This window comes from Arachis hypogaea, chromosome 15 (assembly GCF_003086295.3).
Source record: "Arachis hypogaea cultivar Tifrunner chromosome 15, arahy.Tifrunner.gnm2.J5K5, whole genome shotgun sequence".
In the NCBI taxonomy this organism is placed as follows: Eukaryota; Viridiplantae; Streptophyta; class Magnoliopsida; order Fabales; family Fabaceae; genus Arachis; species Arachis hypogaea.
This window is the reverse complement of record NC_092050.1, coordinates 29,884,791-29,896,468: the sequence shown is the minus strand read 5'-3', so window position 1 is coordinate 29,896,468 and position 11,678 is coordinate 29,884,791.

Genomic DNA, 11,678 nt, shown 5'->3' with positions numbered 1-11,678 from the left:
GTTCAAGAAGTTTACCATAGCCTAAATAGGAAAGGAAAGGGAGGATCAAATAGTTTGGCAATCAAACTTGACATGAATAAAGCGTATGATAGGCTGGAATGGGATTTTCTGGAAAAGGTTCTTTTGGCCTTCGGATTCCAGACAAGATGGGTTAAGTTAGTAATGGAATGCGTTAGAGGAGCGAACTATAGATTCAAAATTAACGGAGAGCTATCGAGAAAGATAAAGCCTCAACGAGGTCTTCGGCAGGGTGATCCACTCTCGCCTTACCTATTTATCTTAGCAGCAGAAGTGTTTACTATCCTTATGGATGAAGCAAGAAGAGAGGGAAGAATCTTGGGTTTTAGGATTGTCCCCACAGCCCCAAATATCACTCACTTGCTGTTTGCAGACGATTGCATCATCTTTGCGGAGGCAAGCGAGGAAGAAGTTTTTCAGATCGTAACAATTCTTAATGAATACACAGAAGCTTCGGGTCAACGAATAAATCTCAATAAATCAGGTATCACCTTTGGTAATCAAGTATCCATTCAAAATAGGGTTAACATTGAAGAAATACTAGGGATGCCGGCATGGGATTCACCTGGCAAATACCTTGGCCTACCTGCGATATGGGGGAGATCTTTATACAGAGCTCTAGCATGGATTGAGGAGAAGATTATGAATAAGTTAGAGGGATGGAAAGAGAAACTCCTTAACCAGGCAGGCAAGGAAACACTCATTAAAGCAGTAGTGCAGGCGGTGCCTGCTTATGCTATGAATATCATCAAGTTTCCAAGAGTCTTTTGGAGAAAAATAAATTCTAAGGTAGCTAAATTTTGGTGGGCTGCGGCAGGAAGAGAACGAGGTATACATTGGAAAAATTGGGAATCAATCACAATGAGTAAAAGAGATGGTGGTTTGGGGTTTAAAGATTTAGAATTTCAAAACACTGCGTATCTGGCGAAACAAGCTTGGAGAGCCTTGAAGAACCCAAACTCTATTTGGGTTCAGATCCTAAAGGCAATCTATTTTCCAGATGGCAATTTTTGGGAGGCTAAGATAAACAAGGGATCGTCATGGGTTTGGAAGAGTTTAATACATGGACGAGAACTTCTTAGAAAAAAAGGTAAATGGAGTGTGGGGGATGGATCGCAAATAAGTATTTGGAGGGACACTTGGATTGACGAAGCTAGCCGAGCATTGGAGGGAGAAAGTCAGGATGCATCCAAAGTTAGAGAGCTTATTGAAGAGGGTGTGGGATGGAATAAGAGCAAAATATTCAGCATGTTTTCACAACAAACAAGTGAAGCCATCATCAGAACTCCAATTAGTGTAGTGAATAAGAAAGACTGTCTATATTGGCCGCGAAAGGAAGATGGAATTTATTCTATCAGAACAGGCTATTATGCTGCGAAAGAGGATTATTTAGCCAGAAACCAAGAAAATCCATCTACCAGTACAGATAAAAGGGATCTATGGAGAGAAATTTGGAAAATGGAGGTTCCGCCAAAAATTAAGATGCATTTATGGAAGGCCAGCCAAAACATTTTGCCAGTTTATACTATTCTATACAAAAAAAGGATTTTAGACAGCCCTTTATGCCAAATTTGCTTAAAACAAAATGAATCAGTAGAGCATGCCCTCTTACTTTGTGAGTGGGTAAGGGCTGTTTGGTTTGGTGCAGAATGTCAATGCATTCCAACAACAGAAACAGTCTCATCATTAGAAAATTGGCTAATGGACAATATTAAGAAGATTAGAGCAGAAGGCGGAGAAGACCAGGAAAAAAGAATTAGCAGAATAGGATTCTTGCTCTGGGAAGTATGGAAATCTAGAAATGATAAATTGTTTCAACAGAAGGAGATTAATCCTAGTTGGACAATTAAGAAAGCCAAACTATTGGAATACAGTTATTGGAGTGCTGCAGGAAAAAAGGCAGAGACAAGGACTGTAGAAATAAGAAGAAGAAATGCTAACCTGGTCCGTTGGAGACCGCCTCCGAATGATTGGCTAAAAGTAAATGTGGACGCTACTTTCAAGAAGGAATCTGGCAATGGAACTATTTCTGCTGTAGTTAGAGACAAAGAAGGGAAGGTCCTATTAGGATTCACAGGTAAAATTCAAGCTAACTCAAGCATTATAGCTGAAGCCATGGCAATAAGACAAGCCCTCATCATTGTAAATAATTTACAATTGGGAAAGACATTAATTGAATCAGACAATCAAAGATTGGTGCAAGCTATTAAATCCAAAAGTTCCATCGGCAGAGCATGGGCAATAATTCAAGATATCCAGATACTTTTAGAAGCTTTACCTGAAAAGGGTCTAACGTGGACTCCCAGGAATGGCAACCTCCTAGCACACGCAGTGGCTAAAGCAGCAGAAGCAGAAACCCTATCCCCAAATTGGAGTCTTCAACCACCTACAGAAATTTGTAATATAATACAAAAAGAAAGTTTGAGAACACAACCTTGAGAAAAATCATGGGATTCAGTGCAACAAATTTTGAGGTGATGAAAAAAGGTTTATCATTGAACTAATAAGAAATTAAATCCTCAAAAAAAAAAAAAAAAGAAGAAGAAAAAAGAAGAAAGAAGAAGAACAGAGAAGAAGGTAACAATTAATACCATTTTCACAAATATTCTTCAACGGGAGACCATGTTAAAAGAGAACGAAATTAATTGGATTCTAAGCGGAAGGGACGCGTCATCATAATCCATGGCGTTGGTGGTTCACGGAACTGTTGGTCAGCAATGCAACCCTTCTCCCTAGGGATTTGTGACCTCCCTCCTACACAGAGGCACATTGGAGCTCTGTTCATGGAGGAGACCAAATCGGACGTCTTGGAGCGACCTTGAAAGACCCATCTCGTCATCTTCGTTCACTGCGCTGAGGAGCTTTCTCGTCATCTTCGTCGCTTACCCAGCCGGAGCTTGCTGCACAGAAGAGCTGCCCGTCGTCTTCTTCGCGGACCTCATCGGAGCCTTTTGTACAAAGAAGTTTGTCGTAGTCATCATCGTTGGTTTTGTTGGAGTGCACTGTATAGAGGAGCTCACTGAGCCGTGGAGAGGACGTCATCCGCAGCTACATGGTAGCTTAATTCATGGCTATAGACTATGGAGTCTATTCAAACTTCAAAGTAATGGCGGCCAGGGATAACACATGAGTAGCGCTACATTCAATTTAGGGAGTGGGTCGGGTTTCGGGTGGTTCTTGGAGTCGGGTTTGGGTTGTTGGGCATAGCCCAAGTCCAAAAAAAAAAAAAAAAAAAAAAAAATTGATTTTTGAAAATTATCATTCCGTGGCTGAGACAGTATGTGAGTACCAAATAAGTTTGCCTCGAATTAAGTAACACCCAAGATCGATTTCCACTTCCAGCAATAACTGGAGTTAATGTGTGTGTGGATGTATATGTCCAAAAAAAAAAAAAGAAAATTATCATTCCATGCAGGAATAAGGATGTCAATGGGGCGGGAAATGACTCCCTGCTCTCTATTTTCGTCCCCAGAATTAATTCCTGTTCCCACTCCATTCTCCGTCATGGGGGAATAATTGTCCCCATTTCTATTTTCCGCGTTTTCGCATTTTTTGCGGGGCTCCATTTCCCATCTCGTTATGTTTAACATTCATATGGAAATTATAATAAAAAATATAAAATAAAAAAAAAACAAATTACAAAATATTATTATAAATACACAAGCATATCTTATCCAAGATTATAAGTCTAGAAATATAACATAGCAAATCATAGTCCATAAAATAAAATATTGAACAATAGGGTTAGGGTTTTTCAATGAGTGAAATTACTAAAAAAACTCCTATATTAGAAATAAAGTAAGGGTTATTAAGTAAATTCAAAAATTCGAAAAATTATCGGAGATGGGACGGGAATTCCCGCTCAAATCCCTGCGCCTACTTCGGAAAAATTTCGTTCCCTATTTTCATCCCCATAAAAAAAATTTTCCACCATTAAAGCCTTATTCGAGGCGATCCCGCGAGAATCCCCGCCTCCTGGAGATTTTTGACACCCTATGCACTATGCAGGATGCCCATTCCAAATAAAAAAATAAATAAAATAAATAAATAAAAAAAGCTGCAACTTGCAACCTGAAGGCAGGTACATTTGTCTATCTATAATAAAGCTGCTGTCTTAAAGTTTAAGGTTGATAGGGTTTCTTTTAGCTAGCCAGGTTGGTGAGATGGCTCCATAGCCAGTGAGATTAGTATGACTGATCAAAACCGTAACTTTAATTTTTCTGCGGGTATATAATATAATAAAGAAAAATCTAAGGAGCCAACAATTTTATTGAATTTTGGCCAGCATGTAATCAGCAGAAAAAAGGTGAGCCATTAAATAAAATTTCACACCAATCTTACACCATTAAATTATCATTGATGATTATTTGATGGCTACTAATCACAAAAATTGCTAGCCACCACAGCCATCAAGTCTTGTTTTCTAGGACTTGGGGGTTTTGATATAATTAGATAATTATCATTTTCGTTTGATGTCTTTGTACGAATTTTTGTATAAAATAAGAGTTAATAGTCAAAATCATCTTTGAAAGATATCCCGATCTCCATTTTCATCCCCGAAAGATAAATTTAATCAAAATCGTCCTCGAAAGATTTAAAATTAATCACGTTAATCCCTCCGTCTATTATGTCACTAACGACGTTAAGTTTGCTGACGTGGCAGTTAGCTTGACAATCCAACCCAAAGCATATCCAGATTATACCCGCTTCCAATCCAACCCAAACCCAAACCTAGCAAGAAACAGCGTTCCTTCTTCCCACATTCAACAGCTTCTTCATCTTCTACCTGAAGCTCCACCACGCAGCCGCCCTGCAAGGTGTTCCACGTCGCCATCAGTCCCTGTACGTTCCTCTACCACGATGCTGCCGGTCCTTATCCGTAGTTCTTCTCTTTGTTCCAATTCCAGAATTCCTTTTCTCCTCCTCTTCCATCCTTTTCTATTATTCTTTTCGCCACCAACACTGAAACTCTTCTTCTCTATAGATTCCTGATTTAGATAAACATACACACTTGCTACTCTATACTCATTTCTTGTTTTTCGGGATTTCAATCCCAGAACTCCAGTTGCTCAAAGATTGAAACTTTGATATAATATATAGGAGTCTTTGTTTCAAGTCTCCTAAGGGTGGTGACACGGTGGTTGCTACCACAGATGAAACCAAAGAAAGCCATAAGAGCTACAAGACCACCATGCCTTCTGATTTGGCACTTGCGCCTCACACAAAGGAGGACATAACAAGCAGAAACGTGGTGCTGAGAATGCTGCAGGGACTGGTGTTGTTGGTAATCAAAATATTGGTTAGTTTTATGTTAAGCATTTGATTCCGATTGAGAGGTTAGCAATTTGGGAATAGGTAGCTGCTGCTTTGCGGAACACCCGTTGCTGCGCCCTCTAACTCCTCTCTGTTCTCTTCCTCAATCATCACTGCTGACTTCTGGTGGAACGTGGTTTCTTCTTCCACTGCAACTTACACCGATCTGCTCTGCTTGTGTCGATCTTCCTCTGTGCTCTTCCATGGACACCGCCAAGTTGGAATAAAGACCATTGCTTGAAGAATGGCATCGATGAAGAGGCAGCAGCTGTTGGAACTAGTATGGAGGCTGAGACGCGTAGAGGAGAAGGAAAGCTATTGGATCGTTGGGTTGGGGTTCTAATTTAACGCCGTTAGTGATAGAATGGACGGAGGGATTAACGTGATTAATTTTAAATCTTTCGAAGAGGATTTTGATTAAATTTATCTTTCGGGGATGAAAATAGAGATCGAAGTATCTTTTAGGGACGATTTTAACTATTAACTCTATAAAATAATGTTGAACCGCCTTTTGTTGACTGACACCCTTTTCTTTAATTAAAAAAAAATAGTTGAGTATATATTATAAACTTTATTGTTTTATCAAAATTGTGGCTATTATGATTTCTCTTTCTTAAAAATATAATACTAAAATAATTACTGTTCTATTTTTGGGTTTTTAATTTCATCTTTTTAATAACCATGTAGAAGATACATATATATTTCTATTATAAAATTATTCATTTCAAAAATTTTAGTTGTTGAGAGAAAAATATAATATTATGAGTTTAAATCCACTTAGTCAAAATACTTAAATTGATAAAAAAGATATATAAATAAGAAAAAATATAAAGAATTATTTTATAATTTATGATTTAGATATAAAATTTAAAATAAATAAAAAATAATTTTAAAAGTTTTGACTTATGATAGTAAAAAAAATTCATTCTCTAACATTACTCAAAGTAATATTAGAGAATTAACATTTAATAATATACCAGCTAATTTTAACTAACACTAAAGTGTATTGTTAAACAAGCCCAGTATAAAATTTATTTAAAATGAGTTTTTGTTAAATTTAAATTTATATTGTTCCCAAGACTTTTTCTTACATTCATAACAATTTCATAGCATTCTCCGTGTCTCCATAGCTATCAAAACAATATCGAAAACAAAAACGAAATCAAGTAGAACACAACGTAAGTAATTAATTAATTAACTGCTTACCATAATTTGAAGCTTAATTAGTTTGTTACCACACTTCAGAAATTAAACACGAAGCAAGTGGCCAAGTGGCCTAGTATTCGTCAGTCCCGTGCCACGAAATGCCAATCATCAATATGGAAACCAACGTGTATATGTCTTTATGACTATTATCTTCCCGGAAAGTTATATATACTTATTATTATATTCATCTTCTGTCGATTATTCAAATTTCAAAACAAACGGCTGAAACTGATGGCCTGTTGGGTATCAGTAGTATCCTCTACTAGTTAATGGATAGGTAGGTACATACCCGTGAGTCACATGTTAGGTTCGTACCTTAAGTTTAGTGATTTTGTATGACCCATTTATAATCTTATGTTAATTAAATTGATATATGAATGTTAATGGAATTCACATTTCATAATCTATTAATGGTATGCGATTATTTTTTAGTTCTATAGTATTTTTTAATTTGATAGGTCAATCACTAATTTAAACTTTATTTAAAAGTTTGTTATTAATGGATTATTATATGTATAAAGTGAAATTCGAATCTCCAATACTTATTTACTTATTTAAGTGAATTAGTAAAGTAATTATTAGACCAACCGAAGTTGTTATAGAAGTTGATTTTTGATGGGCGGATATATATAGATAAAGATTTACATACATATATACTGTTCCATATATTACCTCATTTTATTATGAATAAATAATAGTCTCTTAAAATTTTAGTTTAGCACGCACATAAAAGCATATATGTTTCCACATTCATCTGTATCATAATGGGTTCCACCTCCAAGAACTTACCGAGTCAGCTTCCAAAACCACTGGCTGGGCTTCTTCTGATCCGTCCCTAGACATTGATTCTTCTTTGTCCGATCCTTATGGACGCACACATGTTATTATTTGGAGAGAATTTTCAAAGCATTGTCAGAAAATATAAGGATACATTAAAGATTAAACTTCCTCAAGAGGCTGACATAGTTGGATATGATTGTCTTTAGTTTTCTAGTTTGTGAATAGGAGTTTATTTACTGAAGAGAAAATCGCATCAATATATCAAAAATTAACAAAAACATACAAAATTGAGTAACATATACACACAATTTTTCTCTCGGATTTAATTAATATCTCTGAATGATGGTTTATAATCAATTTTATTGAGGAATCTCAGTTTTTTATGTTATTATTAGCGTTAACTGTCCTCGTGTAGTTCCTATAAATAAATATTATCTTCCATACAAAATTTAAACTGTGTAATTATTATTGCATGTATATATGGATTAAAATATATTGATTCAAATAAAGTTAAGTGAAAACATAAGGATGACTTTTATTAATATTGTATTTTTATATTTCCTTTTCCTTCGTGCTTATATTATGTTTTTCTTTCATTTAATAAAGTTATTAGTAAAAAACAAAAATTAATCTGATAATCTTGATGCATTTCTTCTTGTTTCGCGAGGCACAACCAGCATGATTACGAATGACTCTGATCTGCTTGGCAAAATCAAAGAGATGCTTCAGCGCAATTGGACAGCTATTTTAGTACTCATCCAGCGTACAGCAAACAGAGCGGCTGATTTAATGGCTAAGACTGCTGCTTTAAACAAGCAGGTGTACCTAGAATGGTTACAACCCCCTAATAATTTAGACATTATTATTAGAGAAGAGTGTTACTCTTTCTCTTAGTTTTTTTTTTTTTTTTTGTTATGTTCAGTCACAAAAAAAAACAAAAATTAATATTGTCTAAATTTTTAAATGCGTGCGCAATTATTTTGGACCAACAAAATTTAATATTAAACATTGTTTTGTTTCGACAGAAAAAAGTATACCTTTTAAGCATTATAAATAAACAGAATTTAATTTTATAAAAATATTATATACACACTAAAAAGCAATTAACAGAATTTAATTTTTACATATACTAAACATGGTTGTAAATTTTAATATATTGACCATTGTAAAGCCTTTTTATACAATTATTTAATTACTTTTTTATGACCACACTACAAGAAAATAAGTTTTTTGCAATGCTTTTTGAGCTACCGGCACGTTTTCGAAAGGGTCACATCTGCTAACGTGCCGGTTGATCTATCTACACGCTTTTTTCGATCTATTGGCACGCTTTACTTTTTTTCCACGCTTTTATTTATTGGCACGCTTAAAAGCATAGCTGTATGTATAACCCTATAGCCACAGTTTTAAAGCGTGCTGAAAAATAGACATACAGCCACGCTTTTAAAACGTGCCGAAAAATAGATATATAGCCACGCTTTTAAAGCGTGCCGAAAAGTGAAAACTTGTCGTTACACTTCCAAAGCGTGGCCTAATCTTTTTCAAATAAAAAAAAAAGAAAAAATAGAAAGTAAAATAGAAATATTAACAAGTTAATCTTTAAAATAAAATAAAATACTAAAAATTAATCTTCCATTGATTTATGGATTATGTACATAATAAAATATGAATGGTACATTTAAAAATAAATAAATTCAACTTCCAAAATAAACATTTAAAAAATTACAATTCTATATTAAAAAAAATCTAATCTAATTTACTTCTTTTGGCAACACTAGGCAACATTTCTAATTCACTTCTTCTTGCATATGTGGCCTTAATGGCTGCATCATTCCACAACTCCTCAACCAATAGCGTATATTGGCGTGTAACAGCAAAAAAGATGGCATCAAGTTTGCCCGATACCATAGTTTTCAGCAACTAATTAGAGAATTCTTTCAGCCTTGTACCAATGGAATACATCGTCTTCTCATTTGATTCTGGTCCAAACCCTGTTGTGAGACATAAGCAAAATCTTTCAACATAAATGGCAAGCTAAATATTAAATCTGCATACCTCTTATTATCTTATACAGTAATCACTGTCCAAATAATAAGGGGGTTTTGTGTTAATTTTGGAAGGAATTATCAATCATGTAACACCTTAAACAAACATCTAAGCATGCTGCTAACCATTTAGATTTTAGACAAACAAGTACAAGGTGCGCGGTTAACAGACAGTTGAACACTAGGCCATGTATTTTTTGCTGCTGAGCCAAACTTTGGCAGGAGAAGTGTATAGAAAGGATAAAAATGGTTTCATACCTGTGTTACCAGGAGTAGAAGACTGCCCTTTCTTTAAACGCCCCAAACATTCGTCTTCAAAATGCTCGCGACCCTCCAAAAGTACGCCAAGATAGGCATCTGATAAGGGGACACTGTTGTACAGAATCTTGGCCTGTCATAATTATTTAAAGTTCTACGAATTTGTTGACTCTTACTATGCATTCTTTGTCACTACTGAATTAATTATTAAGGACTAGACTAAATTATTAAATAACAAATCACTTGCCTGAAAATGGTACTGGTTCCAGATCCTGTCTTAAAAAAATGTGTTACTAAAAAGACAAGAAAGAATGAGTATCTTACAATATAATGTGAGACCTTTATGTTTAAGACAAGATAAATAACTCTAAAATATAACAATATTACATGACAGATACTACATTTTTTAAGTCTGGTATAAATTAAAACAAACTCAAAAGTATAAGTCAGTCACACCATTGATATATGTCTTACATAATTTAAATTAAAACCTCGGTATTAATTAGATCAATCAGGGAATTGAATGTAAATTTTAGCAAATGTATTCAACCAAACATGAAGATCAACTACCCCTTGTATTGCATATAGTGACAAAATACTATACCATTTTCTCAAAGCTAGGGATGGCAAAAATCCCCGGTGGGGCGGGTATCCGCGGAGATTTACCCGTCAGGGGGCAGATATGGAGGGCTTTCCACTACGGCAGAAGCGGAGAGTAGTGGCGAGTGAGTAGCGGCCGTGGCCATAATCGCCGCAGATTGAAAGGATCGCGGCAGAGTTGAGCGACGGTCTAGTAGAAGCCGCAAAACAGTCCTGTATGGCTGTATCGCGGCTGGGCAGTGAAAAACGCTGCCAAATCTGCATACATATTTTCAAGCTTCTTTGGATAATTCTATCTGTTTGGCGCGAACAAGAGAGGGAGCAGGGGCACGCAACAACCCACCCTCCCTGTGCCGCAAAATCCTCGGCGACCGCTGCAAGAAACACCGCTAGGTGACGTTCTTATCTTAATTCATTTTTCAATTCCCCTTTTTATATTCTAACCACTAATTGATTTCTCCCAATTTTGAAGAAACCCGCGAGTTGAGCTTCGTAGCGCGCCAAACACTGCCTTCGTTGCTCTACCGTGCGCCATTGCTGTCGTTTCGTCCACATTTCTTAAAACCCTACCCCTTCATCCACAGTGTGTGAAATCCCTCTCCTCAGCTCTACCCTGTGTCTCTGTGTGGGTTTTCGAGTCCGAGAGCCCACATCCATGCTTCTCTCACCGGCATCGAAGTTTCTTATATCCTCGATCGTGCGCGACACCATTACACCCTCCTCCACTTTGAGCTAATCCGAGCTATCGTAGCCTCTCCCCTATCACTGGTTCGTTCTTCCACACTGAACTTTCCTTCTTGTTTTCATTCTTGGTTCAGGATTCTGAAAAGGAATTTGTCTATATCTTCTATTAATTGGGGTTAATTGCTGCTATTTAGATAGTCTGAATTGGTTAGATAAATACATTTAGTTTCCAATTAATCTGATATTTAAGAATTTACACCCAAATGAAGCACCATATAGATGTCGGAGAAGTTTCTATGTTAAGATTTCCGTGTAAACGAATCTTTCATAATTCGATAGTTTGGCACACCATTTTTCTTCAAGATATACATACTAGTCCACATAGGTTGAACATGTCATGGTTTTCTTCTTAAATTGGGATACATACTTGAGATAAGTCCTTTGCTTCTTTCCAACTACTAACACACACTGATATCATACAATAATAAATTCACAAGAAAGCTCGTTCAAATAATGGGCAACAGATGGATAATGGAGTTACCATAATTGCCAAACAGGAGAATTTCATTCACCCCAACTGAATATAATACTAATACCCCATTGGCTTGTGAGCAAATGCAAGCCAGACTACTGATGCGCTCTTCTGTACAAAACCTAAAATCTAGATAATTAGACATTACAGTACAACAACATAAATGTGTTAATAATAACAAAGGAAGGACCACAAGACGTATCAACAAAACGTTTAACTTAACTGATCAGTATTCATCAGAA